The 25,901-nt window shown below is 33.9% G+C and overlaps 1 protein-coding gene and 1 pseudogene across 2 annotated transcripts in view; one reads left to right on the top strand and one right to left on the bottom strand.

The window, feature by feature from the left end:
* Window positions 1-25,901, top strand: part of Dmd (dystrophin) — a 1,759,261-nt gene that overhangs the window by 784,184 nt on the left and 949,176 nt on the right. The window lies entirely within an intron of this gene.
* Window positions 10,787-10,862, bottom strand: LOC121441629 (annotated as a pseudogene).

The following is a 25,901-nucleotide window of genomic DNA, read 5'->3' as shown; positions in this document are numbered from 1 at the left end:
AACATGCCCTGATTTACCATAATGATGCAGGGTGTCTAAAGATGCTGTTGAATTCATTTTGTGTCAGTCATTGAGTTAACTTTGTGTTGGCCATCTACTGTTGCAGATGGGGACTACCCTTAAGAGTGGTTTGTTTCCCAGTGAGGCTCCCTCGGAGAAAACTACTTTTTCATTTGAAAATGGTTATCAATTGGAGATGACTTCTGACTGAGTTAGGGATGTGGGCATGTGTCCACTTCTGCTTCCTGGTCAATTTCAAATATCTTCTAGGTTAAGAATCAGGTCTTTGTGTCTACTTCCACTTCTCAGGGCTAGGGTTTTGTCTGGTTTGAATCTGTGCAGTTCTTGTGTATTCTTTCCTACTCTCTGTGAAGTCATATGTGTGTCAGTCCTCTGTTTGGAAAACACTGTTTCCTTGACAATTCCCCCATGCTGGGGGTGGGCAATGCACTCTTAAAATCTTTCCTTTCCCTCTTCTGTATAGAACCATGGGCATTGAGAGGGTATGATACACTCATCCCACTGAGAGTTGAGTGGGTCAAAATATATAATCAGATGTTAGTTATTTATGGCATTCCCTTATCCTTAATGAGATACCATCTTACACCTGTCAGAATGGCTAAGATAAAAAACACTGATAGCGTAAGCTGGAGAGTATGTGAAGTAAGGGGAACACTCATCCATTGCTAGTGGAAATGCAAACTTGTACAATTTTGGAAATCAATATGTCGGTTTTACAGAAAATTACAAATCAACTTACCTCAGTATCCCGCATATATCCAAAAGGTCTTGAATCATACTACTAAAGCATTTGTTCAACTATGTTCATAGCAGCATTATTTGTAATAGCCAGAACCTGGAAACAACATAGATGCCCTTCAATAGGAGAATGGATAAAAAAAAAATGTGGCACATTTACACATTAGAGTACTACTCAGTGGTAAAAAACAATGACATCTTGAATTTTTATGCAAATGGATGAAATTACACTATCCTGAGTGAGGTAACCCAGGCCCAAAAAGATGAATATGGTATGTACTCACTCATAAGTGGATACTAGTTATAAACAAAGGACATTGAGCCTATAGTTCATGATCCTAGAGAAGCTAAGTAATAAGGTGAACCCAATGAAAAACATATATCGACCCACCTGGAAATTGGAAACAGACAAGATTGCCTAAAAAAAAAAAAAATTGGGAGCATGGGGGTGTGGGGAGAAGGTAGGGTACAAGTGGAAGAAGAGGGGAGAAAGGGAGGGTTGAGGAGAACTTGAGGGAATGGGATATTCTAGATGGAGAAGGGGCAGAGCTGAGAGCAAGGAAAGAGATATTTTGATTGAGGGAGTGATTATAGGATTAGCAGAAGCCTAGCTCTTGAGAAATTCCCAGGAATCCACAAGGATGACCCTGCCTATGACCCTAAGCAATAGAGGAGAGGAGACCCGATCTTGACTTGCCCTGTAGTCAGACTGATGATTGTCTTAAATATCACCATAGTACCTTCATCACACAACTAATGGAAACAGCGGCAGAGAACCACACGAGAGCACTGGACTGACCTCCAAAAGTCCAGTTGAAGAGTGGAAGGAATGAGAATATGAGCAAAGAGGTCAAGACCATGATGGGTTCACCCACTGAAACAGTTTCCCTGAGCTAATGGGAGCTCACCAACATTAGCCAAACTGGGAAAGAACAAGCATAGGACCAAGCTAGTCCCTCTGAATGTGATTGACAGTTGCATAGCTGGAACAGACTAAGGGGCCACTGGCAATGGCACCAGGATTTATCCCTACTGCAAATACTAGCTTTTTAGGATCCTGTTTTCTTTGGATGTTTACCTTGCTCAGCGTATGACCTTGGACCTTCCACAAAGCAATGTGCCTTACTCTCTCTGAGGATTAGATGGGGGTGGGGTGAGATGTTGTGTGGAGGGCATAGGAGGGAGTGGGAACATGAATTGGTATGTTTTACAAAAAAAGTCTATTAAATTTTAAAAATAAAAAATAAATGCTTTCAAAATATTCAGTTAGCTGAATTAGAAAACCCTTAGGAACATAGTCTTAGAATTTTGTTTTTCTCTTGTCTGATGTTAGTTCCTATAAAGCTCTATTATTTATTGTACTATGTAGAGATGCTACAAATTAAAAATAATGACATTAAAGGAACTATCTAGCTCACATGGAGCTTTCATCACACAAATAGAAAAAGTGTGGCTGTAAGAGATTGTTAGGTGTTCAATTTTAATGGAGCTTTTGAAAGGTGAAATAGTTTTAAGAGTTTATTTACATCATAATATTTACTATGGCATAGGAAAATTAACAGAAGGATGTATGTCACTAGGAAGGAGTACTTTTTGAGAAATGAAATTAATGAATAATCTTTATTTAAAAAGTTGCATAAAGGAAAGAAGTGGAAGTATTATAAGGACCCTTTCTTCAGATTTAACAAAAATAGAATGCATTAAACCTGACTGAATGCTGGAGTTGTTTTGAAAAGATGGAATGACTTGGTAGGGATGTTTTTGATTCTTTCTCTTACCATGTTATATATTTTCAAAGAGAAATAACATAAACAAACAAATTGTGGGGCATCTTCAGTTAGGGATAAATACAAATTTTGGCAGACAAAAAGAAAAAAAGAAATATTCTAAAATTCTTGATTTCTTTGAAATACTGAATAGAGTATTACAGGTTGGAATCTCTATAAAGCAGACTCTAAGATGGAGTTTAATTTTTATGATATTTATTGAGGAATTTCCCCCAGACTCTAATATAAGGTGAGGAGAATAGGAAGCATAAGTGGATAAAGAAAAAAAGCTGTGTTTGATGCAGGCCAGCCATTTCTTACATAAAAGTTAATTTTTAAAAGAATTTCATTCATGATTACTGAATTTTTATCATGCCCTACCCCTCTTCAACTCCTTCCATGCTCCCCCAATCCTAGTTTATTGCCTCTTCTTCTTACCTAGTATTATACCCGCATACACATGTATATATAAAGATAAATGAGGAAATATTCTAGGCACTCTCATACAAGATGAGTGTCTCCTTTAAAGTTAAGGAGATGGGTGAGATTTAGCCTTGGTATTTAGTCTCTCAAGACTACCTATTTTCTCATATTCAGAAAGTCATGGAGAACTTTTTAAGACTTATGTCAGTCTCCAGTTGAACCCTACCAAGGTAGCCTTTCTGAATGAATGCAATGTCATAAACCATCTCTAGAGATCTTTTTCTAAAATCTCTGAGTGACTTGGGTAATTTAGAGATTTGAATGGTGCAACAGTGGTCTGAAATTGGGTTGATATAAGTAAATGGTCCTTCATATTTCTATATTCATCATGAATATCCATAGCATCTCCAATAAGTCCAGAGCCCTAGTCATAGTGTTCTCTGCAATTAAGTAAACCCATGTACGAATTGAGAGCTGTACCTCTTGTCAGCAATACCTTATCTCCTTGGGCAAGTTCATTAATGAAGTATCTGAGAAGTTTCTCACAATCTGCCACAATAATTTTGGTATTATACTTCCTCATAGCAACTTGATGCTTATTACTAAATAATACTCTCATTCTTCTTAGACCCTTCACAAATAATTCATACAAATAGAAAATTCAAAAATGAATGTAATTTAATTGTTTTAAAAATGATCACACTTGAAGTGATGTTTTTGTGGTATTTACATAATTTTATTTGAAAAATCTCATTAATCTCTAATTAGTTGTTTTATAAGAAGCTAAGCTAAGATATTATAAACCATATATTAGGCTAATGGACATTTAACAGCTGAGTTAAGTTCTTTAAATGGAAATGCTGACCAGCTTTTATCTGTAATTACAAAACACTGTGATTGCAGAAGGAGGGTCCTCTCCTTGTTTATAGTCCTAAAAGTCCCTATGCCGATAAGTACCAAAGTCCATTACTAGCTCACTGGAGTTATACTGAACACTAGGCATTTATCATCTTCTTACTATTTTTGAATCAACACTTGAAAGTTATAAAATATTTTCTTTTTAATCAGCATTAAGTCCAGTTTATAATATTGTTTTCTTTCATACTGTGAGATTTCAAGGAATAGTTTACTGGTGTTTGGTGGCTTCTGTAGTCACCAGGTAGACTTGGTCATTGTAAATTAGATGAACAAATATGCATGGCATTTTTTCATATAATAAACTGATTGCACTACTAGAGCTCCATTCTAAGTCTTGTTTTATTATACATTAGTACTCAAACTCAGCACTCAATAAATACGTCATAGCATCCACTAGAGAGCATTATATTTTCCAATAAGAAACAGAAATAAAAATTAAAATATCCCTAAAACCACTTAAGGTGAAGGAAAACATGAGATGTGGACTAGATAAACATCTAGAGTTAAATTGTTAAAAAATATTTTATAAGTTTTAGTATTTAAACGGACAAGTATATGAAAACAATGTCAGTTACTTGCCATAAGGGGAGGAGTGTCTCTTCTCCTTAAATACCAGATTCCTCCATTAAAATTTGAATGGAAAACTATAAATTAACAAGAAATAGACAAAGAAGAAGATTGTTAACATATACAGTATGCAACATCAGGTACAAATTTAGGGTTGAGTAACCCAAAGGGTGATTAGTAATTTGGCATTATATGTAGCCTCTGAAGAAGGAAATTTGAGTATATAAAGAAGGAACAAGACAAATTAAAAGGATTTGGACTCTCGGGAATGACAAACTGTGGTAATAGAAACATATTGGTGAAACCAATGAAGCAAAGTTTGTCAGTAAATGAAGTAAAATTTGCCTTCAAATTCCTATCTTTGCCATGCCTGCTAATCTTCCTGGGGTTAGGATAGGAAGTTTGGAGTTAGTTGTTCTTACTCTTTATACTTTGTTCTTTACTCTTCAATCTTTTGGGGGTCCACTACCCAGGTCCCAAATAAATACACAGAGGCTTATTCTTTCTTATGAATTCCTCACCTTAGTTTGGCCTGCTTCTTGTCAGGTTTTCTTTAATTGTCCCATTTACGTTTTGCTTCTGGGTTTTTATTTTTCTCTATTTTTGTGTATCTTTTCTTTTCTTCTTACTCCGTATTTTGCTATGTAGCTGGGTGGTTGGACTACTGAGTTCTCCTCTTCTCCTTCATTTACTCCTCAAACTTTTCTTCCCAGATTTATCCTTATATTTACTCTCTCTTCATGCCAGCCCCACCCATCCTTTCTCTTGCCTGGCTATTGGCCATTCAGCATGTTATTAGGTCAATCAGGTGTTATAGACAGGCAAGGTAACACAGCTTCACAGAGATAAACAAATATTCCACAGCATAAAACAAATATCTGGGAAAAAAACATTCCACAACAATAGTTTGTGGTAATTTTCATTGTATTAGCAGTTTCTTCATTTATATAGACAATGGTGCTCTGGGAAGTTATTTTTCTCTATCCACTGTTATTTATTTACTCCATCTGCTAAAGATCCTAATATCAAAGGCATATATTTTGATTTTCTAGAGTAATAATGAAAACAACACTATAAAATGAAAAACACTACCAATTCAGAGTATTCAGAGTAATGGCAAGTGAGTATATTCATTGAAAGAGGCAGTATATATAAAGCGTGGACAGCTGGTGGGTTAGAGAAGTAGGCCGCACCTCACTAAGATAAAAATTTCTTAGTCATGGTAAATAGTTTTGCTTTTCATTTGATTCTGAAATCAGGTGCTTAGCATGTAGCTTACAGATGAGGACTAGAAGTTCAGGGATTATATTATTAATGTAGAGTCCATGATATCTTGCATGCAATGCCTATAGTGGAAAGACATTGATAATGAATTTCAACTTTTCGTCAACAAAATTGGTATAAGAAAGAAGGAATTTAATGGTAACTGTCATATGTCTTTTATTAATATAGCAAATATTTAAGAAAATGTTTAAAAATATAGCAAGAATTTTCATTTGGGCATTCTAATTTGGAAATTTTGAGCAAGTTTAGTATAGATTTTAAATGGACAACTAGGTATGACTTTAACTTCAGAGGCTACATTAGGGTTGGAGGTAGATATTAATGTTCAGTGCCATAGTACTAGACGACCTGAGCTTGGTTCACAGAAATGACATGGCTATTTATAACCATCTGTTAATTCAGTTTTAGGGGATTCAGTGTTCTTTTCTTCCCCATGAGAAAACAATACATGTGTGTTGTACATAGATATACATGACACCAAGCACTTATGTACATAAAAGCGTTTTTTTAATAAAATTTTGTTTCAAAATGTAAGTTATTTTTTCCTACTCAAATTATCTTTAGCATAGTATTGAACATTTCTTCTATGCTTTGTTTTTTTTTAATTTCATACAATTATTAGGGGATTGAAAGATATTATCTTGCTGTGAAGTTATTAAGAGTATTTTAGAAATTTTGGTTATTTTTCCTATGTAGTATAATTTTAAGGTTTTATTTAAGTGTGATATACATTACTGAGAAGCACATAAAATAATACAAATTAATTTCCATTATTTCAATTAAAAATAGAACCTTAATTATATCCCATAAACCCCCATTTGCCTGTCAATGGTGCCCATATAGCTAAGGACTATTTTGATTTTTAACAATGAGTTTTGTCAAATTTTGAACTTTATATAAATAGTTTTAATTATATATATTTATATATAAACAGTATATAAATTAAATTTATAAATACATATTTATTATATATAAAATATTGTTAAATATATAAATAGGATTAACAATATCGTATATAGAGATATATATAGTCAGAAGTTACTCACTGACTACACTGAGTGTTACATTGATTTCTTCTCTACCTCCTCTTTACACACAGTCTTGCTTCAATGAACAGAAAATACATAGCTTTCACATTTTTCTGCTCTTCCATATTCATTCTCTCTCTGTGTCTCCTTTTACAAATATCCTAGGAAAATTCTTAAAGTACAGTTTGCAGAACTCATGAATCAGAATCGTCTTGGGAGCTTGTTAATAATTCTGGTAGCTGAGACCCTGCCATGGTTTATGAACCTGACAGGGAAGTAGACACTACTTTTCACTGTCGTGTCTCTGTAATATATAATGTCTTCCAAGAATACTCTTTGCTGGGACTCTTATTAAGGATGTTATCAGGCTACTTTTATGTCTAGAGTCTAATACTGCATAAAGTCTTCTGTACTTCTCACCAGAGAAGACATTTTGTTTCTGGCTTCCTCTTTTAATGCATTATCTCTTTCTGAGTTATAATGTAAACCTGCCTGGCTTCCTACCTATGTTATGATACCCTAGAGAACTATGACTTCACATTCCTTTGTGTTCTACAGTAGAGTGTACAATAGCTTAAAAATAGTGAGTTTGAAATAAGTATTCCTTGAATGGAATCCGCCAGGCTAGGACAATTTAATCCCCTAGGATTATTAAGAAATTAAAACTAGAATCCCAAAGGATTGGATGTTATCATAGTTTGGGGCATATGGGTCTAATAGACTGTTATGAAAACTCATAAGGTAACCACCATTATCACAAGAAAGATCATCATAGTTAATTTTCAGATGGTTGTAATTACTCCCAAAACAAAAAGACTTGCCAAATTAATAAATATTTGCATAGTTTGTTTACCTGCCAATGGCCTTTAGGTATGGTTTGCTCATAGATGTGGTTATTGTGAAAACATGAAAATATGTACATGTCAATAGATTTAAATTGTGAGAGTTTCTATTGCATTATATTTTTACAACCTTAACAAATTGCCTTATGGGTTTGGATGGTATCATCAACTAAGAATTGTGAATAGAGATGAATTATTTTAATACTTCATATACAGTTTTATAGGTAGCCCTGTCCTTGCTTTTTTTCTTTCAGAATGACAAAGCGTATTTCAGTTCCCCTTCTGTACTGTGATAAAATTCTTTGATAAAAGAGTTTTAAAGAATAAGTATTTAATTTGGTTAATAGTTCCAATGTGATGCTGTGCCTCATGGTAGGGAAAACATGGTGGAAGGCAAAGTATTGTTTCAGGATACTAGTAGATCAGGTTGATTCTGCACTCAAAATGCAGAGTGTAAACAGGAAGAGGACCTGAGCTATAAAACCTCAAGACTTGCCCAAGTCATTCATTTCCTTTACCAAGACTCCACTCGTAAAGGTACCTCAACCTCCCAAAGAGCACCATCAGCTATGGATCAAATGTTCGAAACCATGAGCCTGGGGAAAAGGGCATTTCATACTCAAAGTGCAACAAAATTTTTCATCACTTCTAAATTCTATTTATGTGTAGAGTTTGAAATAAATAAAAGGTATGATGAGATGGCATTAACTTTAAGTGCATTTCCAGTATTGGCTCTCTGATATCTCTTACTTCTATTCACCCCCCCTCTCTCTACATTGCTTTGTTCCTCTTCAGTCTATTCACAGTTTCCCTTAAAGCAAGCATATCTTCTTTCCTTGACTTCAGGATAGCATAAGGATGCCAATAATAATTCTAGGATCCAGTTTTCCATCTTTTTAAAACAGCTCTCTTCTCTTCTCTTAGTCACACCCCCATTTCACCTTCATAATTGACCTAGAAATAAATCTGAATTTGATTACTCTATTCAATCTTACTTCATTGTATGTGTTCTATCCTAAAACAGGGTTCAGAAAACCTATGCATAAATGGCCACATTGCAAACATTTAATGCTATTTGGTCTCTATTTCAGCTACTCAGCTGTGCTTTTGTAGAATAAAAGTATACCTAGAAAATAAATATGTGATTAAGCCCAGTTTTGTTCCAATCAAGCTTTTTATAGGAAATGAAATTTGAAGCCTTTATCGTGCTCATTTATAACATTTTAAGTCACAAAAATTTATTATTGGCCTTTGTGCAAAGAAGCAAAGAAGGGTTTCCTTATTGGCTCTAGTTCATTGACATTTAGTTTTCAAAATGGTGTATAAATATCTGCTTTTCATTACTTGTGTGATATTTTAGTTAATGTGTCTTTGACAGTGGTGAAATATCATGGCCAAAAGAAATACGTGAGGAATGAAGAGTTCATTCATTTTATAGCTTGCTGATCATCTAGGGAAGTCAGGACAGAAACCTGGAAGCAGGAACTGATGCAGAGGTCACAAGAGGAGTGTTAGTTACTGTCTTGTACCTCATGGTGTGCTCAGCCTCTTTTGTTATGTTATCCTAAGCCACATATCCAGCAGTGGTATCAACCATAGTGAACTAGGCCCTCCAATATTAATCATCATTTAAAAAGAAATGTTTTACAGACTTGCCTACAAGAAAATCCTCTGAAGGCATTTTCTCAGTTAATAATCCTTTTCCCCGAATGACCATAGGATATCATGCTGACATAAAAACAAAACAAGTGGTGAAGGCACTCTTGTCACTGTTTCACATCTTTAAAAGACTTATTTTTATGTGTATATGACAGTTTTGCCTACAGCTCTGCGTGTGCTCCCCATGCATTCTTGGAACCAATAAGAGAGAAAAAAAAAACAGTGTCAGATACACAGGAACTGTAGTTGCACACAGCTATAAGTCATAATGAGGGTGCTGGAAACCAAACCCAGACCCTCTGAAAGACAACAAAGTCCTCCTAACTTTTGAGCCATCTTCCTATCCCCAAAACTTTATTGTTATTTGAAAACTTAATTGTTGCAGCCGGGCGGTGGTGGCGCACGCCTTTAATCCCAGCACTTGGGAGGCAGAGGCAGGCGGATCTCTGGGAGTTCGAGGCCAGCTTGGTCTACAAAGGGAGTTCCAGGACAGGCTCCAAAGCTACAGAGAAACCCTGTCTCGAAAAAACCAAAAAAAAAAAAAAAAAAGAAAACTTAATAGATCATAAAGAAAGAGCACAAAAATCACTTTCCCCTTTGCAAATGGGATTATTGTTCAGTTTCATATGCAATCCAAAGACATGTGTCATGGTTTAAAGTACAGATGCATACCATATATGCTTCTGTAAGCATTCAAAAAGAGGAGATTGTAACACAATACTTTATCTATCATTTTATAGCCACAGTATTAATAATATGAAAATACGCATGCACTTGTGAAATGTAATAAGTTTCTAATTTATTAGAAAGCAAAAGAATAAACATAGAGATTCCTTAATGTATCTTCAAACTTTGATTTATTGCTCATACACAGTAATTTGCCAAATGACACCCTAGTGAATTCAAAAAAATTAATGTTCTTCCCTAAGCAACTTTCACTGGGGGACTGAAAACCCATGGCAAGTTGCCAGTTAAGGCAAGAAGGAATGTGTTCAGAGTCAGGAATAGTGATAAAAGGGGCTAAAAATGTTGCTTTAACTACTTAGTTCAATAAAAATAATTTATCTCCAATTTTTTTTCAAAAATATTAAATGAAGTGATGAATACAATTTTTCATATGAATACATTTTTCAGAATGGCTGTATAATAATTTCTGTTATTACCTTCAAAGTTAGCTGCAACAAATTTGTTCATTTATTGGCTTGCTCTTGGTAAATTCCCAAACTTCATCGTTAAAAGTGAACGTTCAGTAGCTTTTATAAATGATAGAATTTATAAAATGATAAAATTCTACAACAATAGAAGTGGGTATTAAAGGAAAAGGTAAAGCAACAAGCAATTATTCTTCCATGCTATAGAAAATTTTTAATTGTTGATTTATCTTTAATTTATAGTATAAAGTTAATAGGGTATGGAATATAATGAGAAACTATCAAAATCTGTTTTGATTTTTTATTCATTTTTTACACTAGCTTATTATTATTATTACCAATGCTTTTAGCACCAAGCCCATCAGTACCATAATTTCTTTGTGCTCTCTTATATTTCTTCTTGTATGTATCAAAACTTATACTGAACAATGAGTTCTGTGTTGCAAAGATGATTTATTTTTGTACCTGTCTAACTTGCCTTTGTTTCCTATTTTGATTTTTAATGTATTCATGATTATTAAGAATGACATCCTAGTTTATCATAAAGTGATTAAACTATATTTAAAGTACTAACATATAAAAATACCTAAACATTCCAGAGATATTTGAATCTGTATTTTTAAAACAATCAAAACCATTATTGATCAAGAAAGATTGAAACAAAGTTGGGTCTTTCTAGGTTTGAAATCAAATGACTAAAACATAATCTCATCTATTTAAAAAGTATTTCTTATTAGAAGCAAACCTCATTTTAATGAAGGGCCATAGTATATCCACAGAAGTGGAAATTGTGTGCTATGGTTCATGAGCCTTGGGGGTTTTATATGATGAAAAATGGAACTTTTGGTATAGAAGAAGATTACACCCGAAGGGCGGACAGTTCACCCTGTAGTCTCAAAGTGGTGAATACTAGTGGGCATTGATATGGTGATCTTCCTAGGATCCTCTAGAAGCTTAATGACATTCCTGTTATCGTGCACGAGGCTTTATGGACCTTAACCCTTCATTCTATCCCCTATGGTGGGCAGATATTAAGAAGAGGTGAAAGTTATTCTGCCCCTGGCTGCTTCTTGGTTTAGGAGACAAGGTAGTGAGGGCTCCAGGCTCTGTCCTGTCTCAAGTGGTGTGGACATAGGGCTGCATTAACTAAATGTGCCAGGAAGTGAGTTTCAACTTGATTGCCTGCCGTGATTCATAAGACACCCATCATGTGATCGTGAAGATGCCTTTGAACAGAAGGTATTTTTTTAAAAAAGAAAGGACTGAAACAGAAAGCTTTAATCATTAGCTGATTTTCACCAATATTATACAGTATGTGTGAAAACACCATGTGATGCCATTTCTACAGTTTTTATGCATCCATTACAAATATTACATGGAAGCAATTTCAAATGATCAAATGAAAGGGTATATTTTCTAAAAAAATTTGAATCCTCTGAACAAACTGAATTTAAGTAATAAGAAAAGCATGTATTTAGACTAGAGGGTCAAGAAGCTTGAATATTATATATATATCATGCTATATGTTTTGCTTCTCAATTCCCCATGATGCAGAGTAGTTTGTAACAGTCAAACAGATGGAAATGGTTCAACTCATCTGAAATCATTTTGAACCCAACAAGGCAGATACATACACCGATACTTATAACGCAGGTAAATAGACTCGTGTATATGCTGTGCAAGCTTGTGGTAATCTAATTTGTACAAATAACTCACAGAGATCTTAGATCATTCTATGATGTTGAAGTAGTTTCAATAAATTCAAAAGAATGGAAAAATAGTTTTAGTGAAAGCATTAATGAATTTGAAATTACAGTTTTAACTTTAAATTGTCCTTTTCATATTTATTATTGAAGATAAAATGAGGTCAACAAAAGAAAAGCATTGGGCATTATATATAGTTTTTACATATAGGATCTCGGCAGGTCCTCAAGGTTAAGTCTCCCTGCTTCCTACTTGTAAGTCATGTTCTTAGAAAGCATGCTGCAAGTGATATTTATCATTTCAACTTTGCTCATTTATTTGCTACATTAGTGCACTCTATGGAGTGCAATGTAGCATGGGTTAGAAGCTTTGTATGTGATTTAGAATTTTCATTTTTACAATGATATTAGTGTGCCAAATGGTTGTAAAATACTTTTTATATATTCACAATCTTTTTGATTTACAAATTCTTGATGACAAAAAGGTTAAATACAGTGTTGATGGCGTTTCATAGCCCTCGGATAACCTTTTTGAATTATGTGGTACTTATATGCAAGTCAAATTTCTGCTACTTCGACAAAGTATCCAGAACAATTGAGTTGGAGGTTTGGCATACTTGGCTTCAGTTCTGATAATCCCACTAATTTCAAATAGCACAAAGCTGCAGACCAAGTCTTTATACTTGAGCATTTGGGAGAATATACACATTTCAGGCTATAACACCCAAGTTAATAGTTTTTTTTTTGTTTTGTTTTGGTTTTTTATTTTTTTTATTTTTTTTTATTTTTCGAGAAAGGGTTTCTCCGTAGCTTTTGGTTCCTGTCCTGGAACTAGCTCTTGTAGACCAGGCTGGCCTCGAACTCACAGAGATCCACCTGCCTCTGCCTCCGAGTGCTGGGATTAAAGGCGTGCGCCCACCACCGCCAAGTTAATAGTTTTGCAGGAAAGAGAGTCTCTTCATTCCTAGCTATATAATTTCCATAGACAATTATTAGTAGTTTAGTGAAACATTATTTTCATTCATTTCAAATCATACCAAATGTTCTACGTTTACTGTTGTATGATTGACATTGGATCAAATTTCCATTCTTATATTTTTTTCTGAACTTGTGTACATACCTGCTCTCTCACTTACTATATTATATATAGATATTATCTATGTAGAATAATTACAACCGTATTTTCCCCATCTTAGCATATGGTCCTCTAAGTCAATTTAAGGTGAATAATGTGCTGATATTTTATGATGCTTTAATTTATGGAATGCAGGTACCTAATGTGTTTTTGTTTATCAAACTTTTCTCATTACATGTCAATTTCAGAGGAATAGTAATTAGTTGAAATTGGAGTAAAAAATCCAAAACTTTCTTGAACTCAGACAGAATCTACCCTGACAAAACAACTGTATATTCACAGATGGTGTGTAGGATTTGAATGATAATTTGGTGAGATAAAATTAAATAAGTGAAATTGTGTATAGTCATCAACCTATCACCATAGCTAAAATGATTAATTAAAATTTCTTTTAGTACTTAGAGTCAAAAAAAGATCAATGTATGCTTTGCAAAAGTATTGAACACAAAAACAACATACATAAAATTTGGCTGAGTAATTGTAGAACCTACTCTACAACCTCTAGAAAGTAATATTGTCCCACACATCTATTATGCTAGATTATTTGTTGAACTTAGTAAATCTGACGTCTAGTATGCATCATGTCATGCATAAAAAACAATCTGTTTGGAAAGAAAATGATCAATAATATTTTTAAACTGTTATTTTATTGTGCCACCACCCCAAACTGAAATAAATGAACAGAAAAGTTTTTAGTTACTTGAGTATAATTCATGATTAAATATAACATCCTCCAGGTTTCCAAATTTTCAGATAGGTGCTCTAATTATTTCAGGATAAGGATTTTCCTGTAGTTAATCTATGAAGGAGTGAAGTGATGAATTATTCTCTAAAGAATAGGAATCACAAATAGTCTTAGGTTTTGAAGCTAATATATCCCAATGTGGTAGAAAAAAGCAAGACTGTATGCGCCCAGTTTTCAGTCATCTACTTCCCTTCTATATTATGGTGAGCAATCACAAATATTATTTAGACAGTTCATTTTCTTAATAAATATGAAATTTCACCTAACATCAATTTTAATTAAATTATGTTTTGAAATTCTCTTAAGGTGTTATTTCATTAAGGCTTGAGTTGTTTGATCTGATACCAAAATATATGTGAAGAATACCAGGTCCAAAATATCAAAATATGAATAAGAGGTCATGTCAGGAATTGTTTTCTTTTTGATCACAATGGGAGTACTTTTTATTTGATATAATCAGTTGGTTCATTATTGCCAATGAAAGAATAATAATGCAGAAAATTGTAAGTAGTGAGCCCTAAGAAAATCATTCTTTTACATATAAAATATTAATCTCTTTTTACATGTAAAACACTTAATTTAAAATACACATTTCCCAAATTCTGCCATAGATAATTTATATACAATTAGAAATTTCATTTTCACATCTACTTTGGACTTTTTAAGGCCTGTTGTCCTGCAATTTTATTTTGGGGGGGACGGGGTTGAACCATGGCTTCACTAAGCCCTGTCTGACCTGAAACTCATGATACAGAGTAGGCTAATAGTTATTTACTGTTATATTTCAGATGTAAAATATGCCAAGTTTAGTTTATGCTGTCAGAAGTAATCCTAATACTACATTATGAGCAAAATTATCTATTCCGTAGGAATATTTATCATTGCTTTGTGTGACTGTGTGCTCACGTACATAAGTAACTCAGTGGTGTGTTAAATAGCCAAAACGTGTCAAGAAGACCTTGCTCACGAGTACAGGAGTTAAAATGTGTTGCAGCTGAACTTTCTAGTTCCCTGTTGGAAAATTAACAGATCAGGTGAGGGTAGGCATCCTAGTTCAATGTAACAAAATAGAATTAATTCATTGGCATGCAATATGGTTGTAAAAGGCCATATTTCAAAGAGTGTATAGACATAAAGCCCACAAATCTTTTTAATCTACAGTTTATTTAATCCAAAGATACTGAACCTGCAGTTTGGAGGTCAACTTTGCAAATAAATATGTTCATAATACATTATTTTGTCTTCTCTCGTGTAATTAATTGTGCTATCAATTTAAGCATGAATTTCATATATGAGATGTATTAGTAACAAAATGTCCAACTTGGCTTTATGTCTTCACTTAATCAAATTATCATAATGTGAAAAATTTAATGTTTAATTTAGAAAATTCACATCACATGCAATTATTACAACAATGATGTGTGTACATGTGTGTGCATGTGTGTGTGTGTGTGTGTGTGCACTAAGACTGGTATTATCCAGATTTTGAAATGTAATTTATTTTTGAAGAGAGGAAATATAGTGTTATAACAGTGGGTTTGGTTAAAGCTCCTTCAAGAAAGCAAAAGCAATTATGTACATTCACATAGCACTGACAAGGAGAAACAAAACTTAGGATGGCAGAGAACTTACATTAGTCTTCTTGACATGTTCCTGTGGTGTGATTTATTATGTAGACAATCAGCTGAACTTCTCAAGTTTGATATCCTTGGAATCATTTGAAATTTAAATTTTAATGAAAATTCATTAATTCTAAGTCCAAAAGAAGGGATTCTAATTGCTTTTGAGAAATAGATTATGAAAGAATTCTTTGTCAAATTTGTTTCATCTTTTTCCCTGTTTATCATTGGTTGCCTTGTAGGTGCTTAATTGAAGGTCCTCTGATTATCAGCAAGGGTTGATATCAGTGAACTTCATGCATTTTAAAGACTAGACCAGATGTTAAAAGGATCGACAGAAGCATCAATAGCATGCTAGTGTGAATGTAAATTTTTAATTATATACAAGAAGCAAATAAAAAGCACAAGCTTTCTGCTTTTTAACAGGAAGGAAATGAATGCCTAAGCAACATGTTAAGAATGAATGAAGTATGAGGTGTAAAAGAATTTGATTAAGAAATTGTTAGTAACATAATGTATATTCTATTTGCTTCTTTATCTTACCATAAATTCACATACATGTTCATGAACACACACACACACACACACACACACATACACAGAGAGGGAGAGACACAGAGACAAAGACAGAGATGGAGACAGAGAGGTGGTGGGACACACAAGCATATAATTATTATAGACAATCTAGAGAAAGGTGTTTTAATGATGATTCAGTATAAGAATATTCCTGTCACACACTAAAAGGAAAATGTCTGGAGAGAGCAGGACATTATAGCTCACTCTTAAGCCATTCACTAGTTTAATGTTTGACAGGTTCTGAATTAATATATATGCTTTTATTGCCAGAATTAATGATTCAATAATACTGAACTGCTTAAGAAAATTTAAAGTATTCTGATGATGGCTGGCAAAGTTTCTGGTGATTGTGCATTTTGAAATTCTGAATAGCACCCAAATAACAAGGTAGACAAGGGAAAAATGATTCCATATATATATATATATATATATATATATATATATATGATTTTTTATGGTTTGTATCTAATAAATTCACATGTAATTTACCTAAAAATCACAATTTAATCAATACTTAATGTGTGAGTAAAATAGATATTCTAACATTGTGGGATTCATAATCTATAGAAACTGTGATACTTTGTATCATGTAATAAATTGTTATTATTCTAATAAAATTAAACATTTCTCCTATAAATGAATGATTATGTCAGATTATACGTTTATTGATGAAGTTAACTCAAAACTTTTAATGTTAGCATTGAGTTTTGTAGTATAATTAACTCAAATTATTTATGAATTTTCATAATAATTCTTATTTTATGCTTTGTCTGATGATGCACAATTTAAAAATGTAATTCAGGAATATAATTTCAATATTGTTTTATCAGGATCAACCATCATATTAGAAGAATTTACACGATATATTTTGTGAAATTTGTGAATAAACATGGATAACAAGAGGATAAATACTTTATTTCATGGAATCATGGGTTTTCTACTTATTGGGTCTAGACGTTTTAGAAATGGGAATGTGTGATAAAGAAATTTTAATGATAAAGTCATATCTTCAGGTTATTATGCACTACTTAAGTCATAAGCAATGTTTTCATTTTCTTTTTCTGCCTAGAACAAACTCTTGGCAATATGTTCAAAGTGGAAGTATTTTAAGTCTAGACCATAATATACTCAATTTATAGACTAGTAAGTTGCTTAAGAGTTTTGTTTCCAAAGCTTAATACAAATCTTATCCTTATGAACGTGAATATTATCCTGAAGGCATCTTCAGGTTTTGTGAAAGGATATAGTAACATAACTTTGTGAAGAGTATTTTAATAGCCGTTTCACACTATTTTTAGAACTAATTGACCTGCTTAGTAGCTTTTTGTCATCGTACTGAGATACTTCATCTCAGTTAAATTGAGTGATAAGAGCCCTTTGTATATATCGAATGGTGAATAGGAGACAGTAAAATTACTAAGCATCAAAGTAGCAAATACTTTCAGAGGAGGAAGTAAACAAGTAATAGCCTACCTTCTATTCTCTCCTTTAAGAGATTAACTATCCAGATTGTGGTACCTGAATATAACTAAGGAGGTCAAGAGTATTATCTATCTATCTTTAGTCTTCCCTAGCTATAGTTATAGTGCTTCATAAGCTTCAGAAGTTTGAGAGAAGATTAGAGAAAATAAGACTTGGACTTGGATTTGGTGATAGTGGTACTCACATGTAATCTAAGCACTCAGGAGGCAAGAACAGAACAGTCATTTGAAGATCAGCCTTTCTGCATAAGAGTTCTCCAACCCCCACCCTGTCTCTCTCTCCTACCACCACCACCGCTACCACCACTACCCCAGTAGAACAGATAATGTTTGATATTTCTTCAAGAAAATAACAATAAATTCTTATTGAGGGCTTCTGTCAATCTGGTGTTCAGCTAGATTTTATCATCCCTATTTTACACACAAAGAACCTGAAACCAAAAAGTTAAACTCGGAAATTTCCCTGAGATTGTTCAGTACATGCATGCTACAGTCAGGATTTGAACCAGTACCTATATTTGTCTCTTTATCAATATCCAATAATGTTTCAATTTTATTCAAAATCCTTTTCTACTACAAATTTAGTATTTGAAAGTAAATTCTAAATGGCAAGACTAGGTTTCAATGATTCAGTAGATGTTGTATTTATTATATTCTTGTCTTTTCTCATTCTCCACATTTTGTTTTTTCCATTCTTTTTTATTTTTAAAACAATCTTATTTTACATACCAATCCCAGTTCCCGCTTTCTCCTGCCCTCTGGCTCCTCCCACCTTCTTCCTAGGCCACCCCCATCACTCCTCAGAGAGGGTAAAACCTTCCATGGGAAGTGTCACATCACTTGAGGCAGGACCAAGGAAGGCTCTCTTCCCTGTATCTAAGCTGAGCAAGGCATCTGTCCATAGAGAATCCACTCCAAAGAGCCAGTTCATGCACTATGGATAAATACTGGTTCCACTGCCAGTGGTCCCACAAACTGCCCAAGCCACACAACTGTCCCCCACATTCAGAGGCCCTAGTTCAGTCCTATGCTGGTTCTCTAGCTGTCAGTAGGGGAGTGGAGAGGGGAGAAGAGGAAAGGGGAGGAGAACACTAGGGATCAGGAAGGTCTAGTTGGATGAAGGACAGAGAGGGAGATCAAGGAAAGAGGTATCTTGATTGAGGGAGCCATATGGGGTAAGCCAGAATCCAACCACCAGGGGAATTCCCAGGAATCCACAAGGATGACCCCAGCTAAGAATCTAAGCAATAGTGGAGAGGGTACCTTAGCTGCTCTTCCCCTGTAATCAGATTGATGACTGCTGTCAAGGTTCAGCCTCGATGGGGTTCATATGTTCCAGGGCAGGAGCATGAGGATTAAAACTATTAATCAAAAGGAGCAGAGATATGAGAGAAATAAAAGACAGAAACACAGGACAGCACCAGGAGGGAAATTCAGTGAATACTGAAATCTCCAGCAGTTATTTCTCATCTGTGTATATACTCCACTCCAAAAGGGAAGTGGGGGAGGCATCAAACTTCATTAACTTGATATAAGGAATATACCACTATCCTGAAGGCAGTCACTCGCTGGAACCTCCTGCCAATCTCCTTGAAGGAGAAGGGGTAGACTTGAAATCCCTGACCTTTGGTCAAGGTGGAGAAGATGCACCTCTATACTCAAAATACTAATTAAGCACACCCTAGGTCAGGATCTCTTGTTTGTAACCACACTTGTCAAAATCTTTGAGAGAGCTCAAACTCTCTGAACTTTAGTCATGGTGGATCAGACTTGTATCTGTGGGCTCTGCTAGACTACCTTAATTGTTATCATAGAACCTTCATCCAGCAACTGATGAAAGCAGATGCAGAGACCCACAGTAAGCCACTATGGCAAACATCTGGAGCCAGTCATAGAGAAGGAGGAGCAGTATTATGAGCAAAGGGGCCAAGACCATTATGGGGAAACCCACAGAAACAGCTGACCCGAGCACTGCTTTCCCACATTTTCATTAAAGCGGTTTTCACTCTGGACACTGTGGAATTTTTAAGACCAAATTGTTCAGTAGAACTAGATTCCAGTTAAATTTGCCATTGCTTACTGCATGTTCTAGAAAGGTGGTCTTGCTTTCCGGCTAATTAGGTGGCAACATATATCTCAAGATGAAAACTAAGACTAAGTTTAGTAACAACCCGGAACCCCTGGCACAACTCATGCCTTGCTCTATTGTGGTTCAGATGGGGATTAATTGTGGTTATTATTAAGTCAGTGGCAGCAGGCTAAAGACAGAAGTTCCCCAAAATTAGACAGTAGTGGTAGATGGCAATGCCTTTCCACAAGATCAAAAGGTTGCATACTCATTCACTAGTTTTTATAGTTTGCCTGCTGAAGTGTGATCACTGAGAAGTACAGAGTAACCACCCAAAGGCGCATAGATTGCTATGCTCACTTAAGCATTTTAATTTCTTGAAGGAACTTTATAACTCTCATTTATAGCGCTCTGTCACCATTTAAACTTTCTAGGGTCATCCATGAGCCCAATAAAAAGAAATTAGCTCATGAGTGTAATTGACCCTCAAATTATATAACCATGAAAGTAATCAATAGTTCTAATGGATGTGGCTTCTCAGTGCAGAGGTCAAGTTTTTCTGAGAAAGATTGCATGAATTAAAGAAAAATTCTAACCCGTGATTTCCTCCTCCGTTGACAGCACCCCTATGCATAATGAATAGAAGTAGTATATAACATAATCAAGAGACTATATTCTCCTAATTTTGTATTCCTTTGACTATTGAAAAATTAATTTTATGCTTTGAAGATTAACATATCATTTTTATTAAATATCCTAATACCAGTTTGAGCATCCAATCTTCTCTTATCCTTTCCATGGGTTATCCCTTAGCACTGGCCTATTCCCGATTTGTCTCTATACATGCTGGACACTTTCGAATTATTTTTTTTTATTTCACTTACACTGCAATTTTAGCCTCTTCAGTTTCACATCTCTTGGTATTAAAAGCACAGTGTGGGCCGCCTTATTTTTAAAAGCCGTTCTATAATACTCCAATTTATAATAATTGTTTCCTGCTGCATATTATGACATATTTAATTTCTGTTTAGTATCTATTCCTGTTAATAATAACATCTGATGCTTTAGCTCATATTCCTTTGTATAGTATTTATTTCTTCATATGTGCTTATTTCCAGTAGTCTTGCTGTCATTACCAGTTACTAAAACTTCAGCCTTTTGATAGTCTCTTATGATGTCAGGTGATATCAAACAGTTTAAATCCAAATGATAAAGAGATCTTGTAAAAACATCCAAATGTAGATTCCTTAGATTTAGATAATTAGTAGGAAATTTTTGGTCCATATAGTCCCAACTTCTCATTTTCTAGATGGCAATATTGACTCTGATTAGTGGCAGAGATTTTTCTCTAATGAGCTATGTTTTACTTAAAAAAATACACAGTATATTTGTTTATAATTCCACCTTTCACCTCACACAACTTCATTACCTCCTCCTCCTCTCTCAAAAATGAGCACCTTCTTTGAATTACTCTTGAGACTGTCATATTGGATTTGAACAAACCACAGCCTTCCTCTAGATTTCTCTTCAAATGTTTTTGTAAAAGATGATTCATTTTTGAAAACAAATTTTTTCACTTTCATTGTATCTCTGTGTCACTTTCTTTGCATTTTGGACTGTTCTTATTCTTTGTTCCTCCCCGTTTTAACTTTTTATTTCTCAGTGCAAACAAAACATGGTTTCTCTTAATTTACAGAGAGACTGGAATGAACAAAGACCAAAATACATCTTTGCCAAAAGTTCAACCTTCCATAGGCCATTTCCATAACATCAGCATTGTACTATATGAGACCTTAGGGATACGAAAGAATATGAGCAACCAGTCAGCTAATTGTAGCTTTAGCAAATATTTATCACGAGTTCTTTAAGTAGAAATCACTTCCAAAGAGAAAAATGTACACTGATGCACTCATTTTTTTAATAGAAAGAGATGTTTATTTGTGCCTCTGCTTCATTTTCTTTGTCTCTAATATTCCTTTCTTACAAAAGACATGTATTAAATACACATAAATAATACTTGATTATGGATATGTGTGAGCAATGACCACTCATTATACGTCGGTTTCGAAGTCCACTGGAAATAAATAGTTTTTCTCTGTGCATTTAATTCTTTTTCATATTGGCAGATGGAGTGTTTTAAAATATGTATTAAGGGAGATTGAGGTATAAATAATACCTTTAGGAAGCATTTACCAGACCAGAAAGAGAGACATGGGCAAAGAAATAAATTATTTGTTTATGAAAATAAAATCCAATTATAAAGGAATGTAAGTGCAGAGATGCTAACGAAGGTACAGTTAAAGAGAACTGTGCCAGGGGACACCATTAAAACTAAACCTCAAAAGATAAGTACGCTGTTAAGAGACTTAGAATACAGAAAACATCTTTCAAAAGAACAAAGCCACAGATTCTAAAGTCAAGAGCTTGCTTAGCAAGCAAGAGACGTTTCTGTGGCTTGAGAGGGGGCAAGGACTATGACATTGCCTCTCTTAATTGAAAATCACACTTGGGCAAAATGTTGAGAGTTTTGACAGCCATAGTACAGAGAGAATGAGAAGAAGCCAATGGAGAGAGTAATGGAGCTTTTTCTGATTTATATCCTTCCTTTAAATACTTTTTGAGGCAAAATATCAGTTTTGCCCTAATAGAATAGCACTACATGTCATAAATAACAAACTCCAGCACACTATATGGAATATGTTCCCCATACTTATTCTTCTTGGTTTTCGAGTATACATAGAAGTGGTCAGAAACTATCCAAGGAAAATTGGCTAGATGTCTGTTAAAGTTGCTTTAATAAAAATATTTATTTCATATTCAGTTAGACTCATTGAGCACTGTGCTCTTTCTTAACACTGATTTATGCACCTAGATTCCAAATATCATGTCCTTTGCAGCTGGAAGGTCTATCTCATTAGTTTGGCAAGTCCCTCCCTAAAATTACTTTAGAAAAAGAATATTATCAATGATAAATAGATGAATAAGAGATTAAAGAAAATATTCTTTAGGAAACAAAACTCACAATCTATGCCAAGAAACATTGCACCTCTCCTTCGGTACTTTGTTTTTATTCTGGAAGAAAGAAGCATCAGTGAAGATAGGATTCTGTGCATTAATTAAAGGCTCATGTCAGTTACAATTTATCCACTACTGCTCAAAGTACTGTGAATATTTGGGTCTATTGCTGCCATCGATTCCCAATTAATGGCTTTCTTTGATTTATTTTAATATAGCATGTTATAAAATTTAATTGTTGTTGATTCCACCTTCCCAATTAATTCCTAGTAAGTTTCACAGTGACCTGATTCAACCAATGAAAATAACTCCAGATAGAGCGTACTGCTATAGATTATGTATGGTTATTGAGGCCACAATGTCATCAGATTTTATACCATACTGGGTGCTATTCTTCCTTGCATTATTTTCTTTAAATCGAAACATCTAAATGTGCCATACAATTGCATGGCTCAGAGACTGGGACCCCTGACTAGTGAGTGGCTATGAAGGAGCAAAGAAAAAACAGACACATGTCTAGAAAAGCTGTGATCACATGATCTTGGCTCTTGCATGAAGAAGTTGCAGCACTCTGGGATCTCAGCATGTTAATTCTATACATCTGAACAGGAAATGTTGCATACAGCCTAATCAAGGAGGAAGGATTATTACATACAGATAAACAAGGAGAGAGGGGTATTATATACAGCCAAACAAGGAGACTGGTTTAGCTAATGTTGGGAGGATCTGGCTCTGCAGGGAAGCAATCTTCTGGACATAAACATTCAAGAGGAGACAGATATGGTCGACATTTTCTACACACTGTCAACATTTACACCCAGAGCAGAGGTAGATTTGCCATCATTCTTAGCCTCATTGGTAGGAGGATGTGCAACTCTCATGAGGTCAAGGAATAGGTATTTGACATGGACATGGACAAATAATACACCTTCACTCAAGACTTCACTAACTCCCAACAAAAAGAAATGACCAATAGAACACTCTATGGAATTAAATGAAAATTTTGTGAGAACAAAGGTCACTTTGAGACTGAACAGCAGTTTAAAAAGTATGGCTAATTTATTTCTTGTTACCATTACGAGCAGCATATAACCATCTAGGGTTTATCTTGTGAATAAAAAGCTTAAATCTAAAAAAAAAATCAACAGGAGTGTTTTTACCTTATATATGGTGTTTCTTTGTGTCTGTTGTTTGTTTGGAAAGAAGATCTATCTCTCAATATCACAAATGCTGCATATTATTGAAATCCTTACTGTCTTCCATTTCTTTTCTGTGACTACCTGAGACTTGTACTCCTTAAATCTCAACCTTGAGAATAAAAACAAGCATAGGAAATTGTTTTATATTAATTTCAATTATTTTCTTTCACTTTAAGACAATGATGTATTTACTTATTTTGAAGCGCTCAGTATAGAACAAAAAACTTCACACAAGTCAGATTAGATATAACTGTATAAAATAGTTTTAAGTAGCACCAAATTCTAAATATTACCCTGCAATTGTAAAGAAATTGATTTCCTATATGTTCTTTCCTTATTATCATATCTTAAATGCCTATTCGTCAAGAAAATAGTCTTTCAATTTAGCATTGCATGTATTTGACTTCATAAAATATGTTGTTTTTCTGATTTTCTAAAGTGCTTAAATAATCTTTTAGAATAAAATTATATTCTATAATTACAATATAATTCAGTAAAACAGCAAGGAAACACCATCATGATTTTCTTTTATATTAAAAACATAATTTTAAAATGAAATTTCCAAGAGATAGTGATTATGGATGTGCATATTCCCTAATTATCGGATTATTTGATCACCATCTACAATACTGCCAAGTATGCTTATGCTAAGAAATGCGTTATAAATATAGAAGGAAAATTAACTGCCACTTTGTTTCATTTTGAGTTCATACATGTGTCTCAACCTACACTCTAAAAATATTTTCTCTCATTTTCAAAGGAGAATTAGCAATTTTGTGATGAAATCAGCCTGAGACAATGTAGATAGAAGCAGAAGTTTTAGAATATTTGTATATTATTCACATTATCTCCAAAAGCCATGTTTGGCTAAGATTATAAATGAGTCTTTTTACTTGTTCTTATAGAGTACAAAAAAATATGATTGTGTTGTTTCTCTTGTAGGACTTTCATAATTTATAGTTCTGAAAACATATAAGTTTTTAAAGGATATTGAAAAAGCCTGTTTGGTAAACCATTTTTTAAATGTGAGCATAATACATTTGAACTTGTCTTTCAAATACCAATTATCACTCACTTTAATGTCCCTTCATCACCATTTATCAGCTCTCATACTTGTGCTTGTAATGTCCTTCATTGTATAGTTACTGGGCTTTCCCAATTCTGTGTTGGAAGCATGGTAGCGACATGAAAAAGTCTATTTAGTAAGATCAGTTTTAAATGTGCGCATAGCATCTAATTTATTTCTAGAATTTTGTGATAGTGTTGATTTGAACAGATTTGCATTGCAAAGCCATTCCTTATAGAGCAAAAGATGTGAATATACATCCATCAGTGTTTATCCAAACTATAGCTTCCACACAGGAGTACCACATTTCCAATTCCAATTGAATATTTTAGTAATCAGGCAAATTAATCAATACTCTCTTTTCTTAGCATTATTAGAATCAGTTGAATAAAAAATAGTTGCTGTTGATTTAGATAAATTGTATATGTAGCAGTTACATTTTATTTTCAATTTATGTAGTAATTCCACTATTAAGCTTGGTGATTTATAAATTTCACTTTTTCTTAATATGATCTATCTCATTTTCACTTGCCAGAAGAGAACACTTAAAAACCTTGGGCTTCTAAAGAATGAAATAATTTTCTAAAATATGTATGTTGAATTCATGTGGTATTTAGATTGGGAATAAATAAAGCAAAACAAAACATGTCATGACCATGTTACAAAATGACTGGTCCTACTTAATATTGTAAAAAACCAGAAATATAATCCAGTTTTTAATTGAAGCATTTCTGGAGCTGAACATTTAGTAACATATATTATTTTCTGAATAATTTTTATACTCTAATTAGGAAAAAATCTTATTTATTATAAACATTTAATGTAGGAAAATAATTAAAAGGTTCTAGGGGATTGATTATGAGTAGTGAAAAATGGTATATTGCTAATTTATGTGAA

This window comes from Microtus oregoni, unplaced genomic scaffold (genome assembly GCF_018167655.1).
Source record: "Microtus oregoni isolate MIOR12 unplaced genomic scaffold, Mior012 000079F_ref0000094, whole genome shotgun sequence".
NCBI lineage: Eukaryota > Metazoa > Chordata > Mammalia > Rodentia > Cricetidae > Microtus > Microtus oregoni.
The sequence above is the reverse complement of the archived record's forward strand: the minus strand, read 5'-3'. Positions and strand labels throughout refer to the sequence as shown.